At 42.6% G+C, this 7,924-nt stretch overlaps 1 pseudogene; it reads left to right on the forward strand.

The window, feature by feature from the left end:
- The first annotated feature begins 70 nt into the window (after positions 1 to 70).
- On the forward strand, positions 71 to 3,517 carry LOC139538749 (ribulose-phosphate 3-epimerase-like; annotated as a pseudogene).
- The last annotated feature ends 4,407 nt before the right edge of the window (positions 3,518 to 7,924 follow it).

Below are 7,924 nucleotides of genomic sequence, written 5' to 3' on the forward strand. Positions count from 1 at the left end.
TAGTATCATAGATTGTTCAACTTAACATAGCAGCCATCTCAAAAGTGTGTGTGTGTGTTTTCTTCCAGATATGCACGTGATGGTATCGAGGCCATAGCAGTGGGTGAAACCCAAGGCAGCAGCAGGAGCCAATCAGTACACATTCCACCCGGAGGCCACCACCAATGCTGGAAACCTTATCAAGGAGATCAGAGAGAGCGGCATGAAGGTGAAGCAGTGTTGACTATAGAGGGAGACGAGAGGTCCAGATATGGGAGAGAAATGAATGGTCAGAGAGAATGGATGTAAAGCGTAATTCACACACAAGTCAGAGAAAGTTCACAACTATGTGTCTTCTTCACCCATGTGTGTGTGTGTTTTTGGCTTTACTATCATAGTGGGGACCAGAATTCCCCACGAGGAAAAATGCTTTTTTAGTCTTAGGTTTAGGGTTACAATTAGGGTTAGGGATCTGTTAAGGGTTAGGTTAGGGAAAATAGGATTTTGGATGGGAATCAGTTGTTTGATCCACACAAGGATTGTAAAACCAACGTGTGTGTGTCTTATAGGTGGGCCTAGCCATAAAGCCTGGGACTACAGTAGAGGAGTTTGCACCGTGGGCTGGACAGATCAACATGGCTCTGGTCATGACTGTGGAGCCTGGCTTTGGAGGCCAGAAGTTCATGGAGGACATGATGCCCAAGGTCGTATGTTTTCGTGTGTCTATAAGTGTTAATTTACTTAACTTTATGTCTCACCAGAGAAAGTACATACCTGATAAGCAGCATGAAAAAGCTTTTTGTCCTCATCTGTAATCTGACTTATACACAAGGTCTCTTGAATGCAGAGGTTTGTTACAATGTCATCAGTGGACATTGTGTCATCTGAGTATGAATGAAACATTTCAGAATGATATCTGCTTGTGGTGACTTGTAAGTCTGTAGTTTAACAAGGAAGTAAGGTACGGTTGAAGTTTGCAAGTGGGCTTTCTAAACACAAATAGAGTAGTGTATTGATCTACGAGACTTATAGGATGCAATGATATGTACTGAACCTGCCTCCCGTAATAAAGCGAAGTGTGCCGTTGTAAACTGCTTCTAATGGTTTCAGTGTAGCGGCAGCTGCTTTCATATAAATGGTGTCACTGTAGTCTAGCACTGGCAGGAAGTTGACTGAATGATCTGCTTTCTGCTGTTTAGGGAGAGGCATGATCTATTTACTCTCAACTTCCTAACTAAGTCATCCATATGCTTTTTAAAATAACTTTTTGTCAATCCAGATGCCAAAGATATTTATACACGGGGACACGGTTAATGTGGGCATCATCCAATATGCATAAATCATCAGATACATTTTTAAGTGAATTGGAAAACTATGTACTTGGTTTTACCTGCATTAAGTACTAATTTTCAGTTCAACAAAGGCTTTCTGCAAAGCAACAAAGGCAGATTGCAGCTCCGAAAAAGCCAAGTCAAGTAAAAAGTACAGAACCTAAAATCGACCAATTACATGACGCTTGATCCAGGCCAATTTCAGACAACCGTAGAATTAGTAAAGAGTAGTTGACAGTGTCAATGAATAGAACAGCACAGTGTTTCTTCCTATCCAAACAATTTACCACATTTAATACCAGTGATGCTGCCAAGATGGTGCTATGGCCTGGTCTGAAGCCCAACTGATGCACATTTAAAATAGATTTAGAAGTTAAGAAAGATCTTAACTTAGCAGACCTTCCAGAACTTGGGGATATCCCCAATCGTCAAGTAAAAAATGTCAATGATTCCGCACTAAGGGGAGCAGAAAGCTGCAGCAAGAAGACGTGAATATAATCAGCCCCAGTGGATTTATTTTCATCAATCTTGAGCATGTATGTCGGTGTGTGGCATATTTGGGACATGTTATTAACACGTCTGTTTCTGTGTGTGGCCAGGTGAGCTGGCTGAGGAGTCAGTTTCCCTCTCTGGACATTGTGGATGGAGGAGTGGGTCCTTCTGCCATCCATAAGTGTGCTGAGGTGAGTACATGCCTCCTTGGGCCCTAGTGTTTACCTGTGTTGTTTCTGCCTGTGTCAGTCCATGTGGGTTGACTGAGTATGTTTCTCTTTCTGTGTGTCTCTGGTAGGCGGGTGCTAACATGATCGTGTCGGGCTGTGGTAAGCAGTGACGACCCTCGCTCTGTCATCGTACCGCCGTCTCGGAAGCAATCCAGAAACGCTCACTGGGCCACTGACACGAGAGAGAGCGGTACAGGACGGCTGAACAAGATGTCATATTTTGAATACATTTTTTGGGGGGGATGACAGGCTAGTATTTTGTCATTGCCTTGTTTTAAAATTCCTGTTACTATCTCCCTTGTCACATGATACAGAGGATTCCTCGCCTCTTCTTGCTCTGCTCGGTTTGTTTGAAAAGTAGTTCACTACTCAGACACTAGAGGGCAAGCTTGCTCAAACTATTCATCCCTATAGGTTTGTATACCCTGGACTGTCAATCTTTTTTTTTTAAATCCCCGTTTTCTGTACTGTCTTGTTTAGACTCATGACTATTTACTTATTGATAATAAGTCATGAATATTATTGATAATATTGAATTATATGAGAGTATTAGTGATCTAGCAGTTATATCTGAATTTAATATGGGATATAAAGTTAGTACCTGCACAGGTATTTATTTAATCAAAACTAATAGTAACATTACCGGATAGGTAAAAAAAACAACAGCAACCTCTCCTTGCACTAATAGGAACCAGGTTTCTATTTAACACCATTTAACTGACAAGATTTTCTCCAGTAAATAATGCAAGAAGAATGTCAGGTGTCACCCCCCCACCCCTCCGGTTACCTGTGTTTATTGAATAGTGTTTAAAGCCCTTCTAGCTCAGGTGGCCATTTTGTCTGAGATAGGGGACATCTCTACATTTCATATCTCTACGCCTGCCAGAACAAACCTCTTGTCAATGAGAATCACACATGACATACTTTTAGCTGCAAGCCGCTCATTCTCAATAATGCAACAAATGTCTGGAAGATAATTCGCATTCTTCCGTTTGTGTCACATATCACACAAGACAGAGGTTCATAGGAGACTGACTCCAGATCTGTTGGAAAAGCTGTTTATGGAAACGCTAATACCCTGGTCGCTATTGAGACGTGTGTGTATTTGGGATGTAGGGACATGTAAGAGGGTCCCCTGCTCTGTCTATTGACAAGGTTTTCCTACAGCTGGATCTGTGACATGTCTCAGACTGCACCATCATTCCAAGACATGATATAGTATATGTGGGGAATTCTGTGAGTCATACTTGTTCACTCTCTACATGTACATGATATCAATGGAAAAACTTATGTAAAGAGAGTGAGTCTTAATATAATGTTGATTAAGTAAATAATGATTGAACGATATCTAAATAAGAATTATCGGAGGATGTGCTCTACCTTTACCTGCCTTGTGTTTGTGTAAATGACATTCCATATGTCCTATTTATATATGAAAACTGTACATATTCATTGAGAACTTTATAAATCACTGGATGTAAATTATTTTTGTAAGACATACTGCACATTTCTGTTAGATATGAAGCATATCATCTTTAAGAGATGAAAACAGAGAAGTCCGTCGACGCATTCTATAAATTCCCCGTTCTACAATGGAATCATAGATTCAAGGAGGAAACTCTTGACAGAAGCAGACATTTTTAACCAAACACACTAACAAATATGCCCACTTACAACAACACAGACTTACAACACAGACTTACACATAGGTCCACTTACAACAACACATACTTACACATAGGCCAACTGTACACATATCCAATGCTACTCAAGGGAATGTAAATGTTCCAGCGGTGCCAGAGCAACCGTATCCAGATGCTGAGAAAGAGAAAGGGCAAGATTATGTAGCGTTGGTTGGAACTTCCTTTTCATGTCCTCTCCTCCTCCACACTGTATCATGTGTGTGAGGTTGAGATGCCTAGTGTATATATGTCACTATGTCCGCAGGCACTTACAGGAGATAACTTTGATTGCAGTGTACACACACTCGGGGTAATTATAACCCCAGTATCACACACACCAAACATGAGTCATGCTGGCAGCCATCATGTGGCGTTTTTGAGCCGGTCTTCAGAGTTCTGACTGAGTATGGCTGGATTGCTGTCTCTGGTGAGAAGGCTGGTACAGAGCAGTACACAGAGGACACAACCCCAGGGCCCTGCAGAGGGCCCCTACTGAGTAGGGTTTAGTAGTCAGAGCCTACATCAGTAATTGGAACACACTACCACTGGAAGATAAACCAGAACCCAGCTCTTCTCAGAAATACCATCTACTGGGCTTTGATTGGGAAGAAATGTGACATCCAAGGCTTTGAATTCCAATGTGAATAAGATTTATTCATGATCATGTAAATCAAAATGTATTGATATGTAGACTTGAGATGTAACATTTCTCATTCATCATGCAGTCACATTGAATGGATTATTCAAATCCATCCGTCCAAAGCTAGGCTACTGTATAATGAATCTTTCTGTAAGAGAACATGGTGTGTGGCGTGCACTCCTTTATTATGTCCCCCTTTCATCTTCCCTTTTTATTCTTCCTCTCGCTTTCTTCTTTCCTACTACTCTCTCTCTCTGATGGCAAGCAGCGATGTCTTTGCTCTCCCAGTCCTCTCCCCGTCGTCCTCAGCACTAAAAGCACATTACCTCACTCGTCACATTGCATGTTCCAGCTCATTCATAATTACCCACGATCCCACAGGAGACAGGAAGCGTGGGGCTGATTAGCTCACTGTTGTCACAGCCATGACATAATGCATAAAGTCCTCTTCTCTGATTGAGTGTGCTAGCTGTCTAATTCAGGGTTTCCCAAACTCGGATCCCCAAGGGGTGCGTTTTGATTTTTGCCGTAGCACTACACAGCTGATTCAAATAATCAACTAGTCATCAAGCTTTGATCATTTGAATCAGCTGTGTAGTGTTAGAGCAAAACCAAAACGTGCACCCCTTGGGGTCCAGAGGACCGAGTTTGAGAAACACTAGTCTAATTAATGATTAAAAAAACTTTAATTGCTTAGAATAACATTACAAACGATCTCTTTGCTTTGCCCCGGGCGGAGGGGAGTGTGAAGGGATTCATGGAAGGCCGTGGCGGTGATTGTGGTTCACAGAGGACGGTCGGCGCAGTGACACGGGGTGCCCGTTGGTCATGGTTGCTCCATAGTTCCCCTCTGTTTTCAGTTGTTTTAGGAGAGGGCCTACGGGGTAGGCACACTGTAGCAGTGATATGATGAGCCCACAATTTGTGTGAGGGACCATATTCCATAGTTCCAGGACAGTGCTGGAATAGAGGTAGTGCTGAAGTAGCTGCTTTGGCAATGGCCTTGACTTGGTGAGACGTTAATCAGAGCTATTCAAGGCATACATGTGGATTAATATTACGTTCTCCCTAGGCACTGATCAGTCAGTTTCACCCCCACCCCCCTCAACAGGTAAGGATAGGATTCATAGGAGGGTAAGCTTATCCTAGATCTGTGCGTGTCAAAGGGTAACTTCCACCCGGAGCCATTGAGGTTTTCTCATAGACAATAAAAGGGACTGCAGTGTTGAATGAGTGCACTGTGTTGTCCCGGGGGAGCTGCCTTAGTAACGACCCCATCACAGGCAGAGACCCAACAGAAGTACACAGGATTTTAGTTATTATCTATTATATATGGGCCAAGACTTACTGCTGTCTTTGCGAGTGTGTGTGTGTGTTCATGTTTTCTAATTCATAATGCATGAGATCGCAGCATTGCTGTTTTTGCCACGCGCAGAGCTGTGAGAGAAGAGCTCACATCAGGAAGAGTGGGTGTTTAGTTTGTTCGCCCTGACGCCGGCCACATCACTTGCTGCTCTTCACAGGAAATAGTCTTAGTTCAATGGACTTTATTTGTATACAGCTACTGCCCTCCTGGCAGAGAGAGTTTACACAGAGCTACAGAGGATAAATCAATAGATTTACCTTCGTCTCCAAGCCTCAGCCCACACATCCTGAACAGTGTATTAGGACATGGGTCAGAGCACTTACTGTGGGAACTCTCTCACGCATGTCACACACAGAACAGAATCAGAACAGTGTATTAGAAGAGTAGACATGTAACAGAATGCTGTGCAATGCAATCTGACAACGGAGTAGAATATCTCACCATGTCTTATGTAAAGGCAATACAACCTCAGGCACTGTGGCTGTTAAACACAAAAGCTCCAGGCATGATCAACGGTCACATTATGATGACTACACTAATACCTGATGTCACCTATGGGACATTCATTTCGTTAGATTCCTGTTAATGTTCTTGTACATATTTTATCATATTTATGAGTGCTTCAGAGCCTGTTCTGAATGCTGCCCCCTACCTATCTGAAGTGTAACCTAGGAAGATGTCCTGTCTCTCCTTCTGTATTCTCTCCTCTCTCTCTCACTGGTCATAAATCATCATCTACTAGTCTGCCTGCTGCTTCTCTGTTCTGGATCGTTAAGTGCTGTCTGCCCATGATTGCCCTATGGTGTCTATGTGCTATGTGAGAATGTATTTGCCTATTTGATTATTTACTCTTATCGAAAAACGCACTTGCCATGTCTTAAGTGTGTGTGTGTTTGGGGGAAAGAGAGAGAGAATGTGTTTGAGGGAATGAGTGAGTGCGAGTCAGAAAGAACAGAGGGAGAGCGAGGAATACAGAGAAATGTCCTCTAATGAGTATTATTTATTTGTCCTCCAGAGTTGTGAAAGAGCACATTTGACAACAGCATCAACAATGTCATCAGTGATGCCGCTATCAATAGCACACCTTCAGTGTTGTGCTGTGTTGCTGTGCTGTGTGACAGATAGGAGAGAGAGTTTCCCATAGAGCCAGCCCTACAGGGGGACCCGGGTACCACTGAGCCAACGTTATGATCCACTAATAGTGCATGCATCACGTTGACACACAGGAATATAATTTCTGCTGCACTAAATGCCATTTTTCCTCTGTCACTGAGTTAGGGTGATTTGGATTTGGTCTGACCCCCACTGGTCATGGTGTGTGTGGGGAAATGGGAAACTGAGTGTGTGTGTGTGTTTGGAATGTTAAGGGTTTGTTAATGGCGTAGTCTGAGCAACAGTCGGCATACTGTGTGTGTGTGTGTGTCAGGATGAGTTATGAATGGTGTGATGTTATTTGCTGAGGCCGTCAGAAAGAGGCTGGTTAGCCAAAGGGAGACCTGTGAGCACCATTTATCCCTGTAACAGGCTGACACAAACATGATGCTATTTTGATGCCCCTGGCAATATGGGTGGAAAGGCAGAAACAGACTCTCACATTTTGTCACAAGGGCAACATCCTACAATCACTCAGTGCCCCTGCATCATGGCTATTAACCTTCACTACAGAGCTGAAGAAACTAACAGTGCTATGGAAGGAACATGTAGTAACTTGAAGAGAATAATTCCTTTGTACTAAAGAAATAGTCTGTCTGGAGGCATGGTTGACTGACTGTCTGAAAGGAGGGGTGTAAAAGCTTGGCGGGGGGATTATACTGTTTCTTAACGGGGAATCCATATTTATGAACAGAACACCTATTTTTCTTAGGTATCAATTGACAGGTCTGAAGCCCTACCAAATCTGTGACTCTCACAAATATCCTGGGCTAAATTGTAGACTTTTTTTCTTACTGAAGTATTATGGAAAGCATATGCATCACAATGGTAGCAATTAAAGGGAACAGTTTGGAGATTATGGGACAATGATTAGACTAAAGGTGAGGACAACACCTGATACAAGACAGAATCCAAATATTACACTGGTGATTTTATGTACATTTACTGTACTTTGCCGCATTTAACAAAATCTGAAAATACTCGACACATTGTTACATAACATTCTTGGAACAATTAGGGATAGGTGCAACATAAGACAAAATGACAGGGGT

This window comes from Salvelinus alpinus, chromosome 14, assembly GCF_045679555.1.
Source record: "Salvelinus alpinus chromosome 14, SLU_Salpinus.1, whole genome shotgun sequence".
In the NCBI taxonomy this organism is placed as follows: Eukaryota; Metazoa; Chordata; class Actinopteri; order Salmoniformes; family Salmonidae; genus Salvelinus; species Salvelinus alpinus.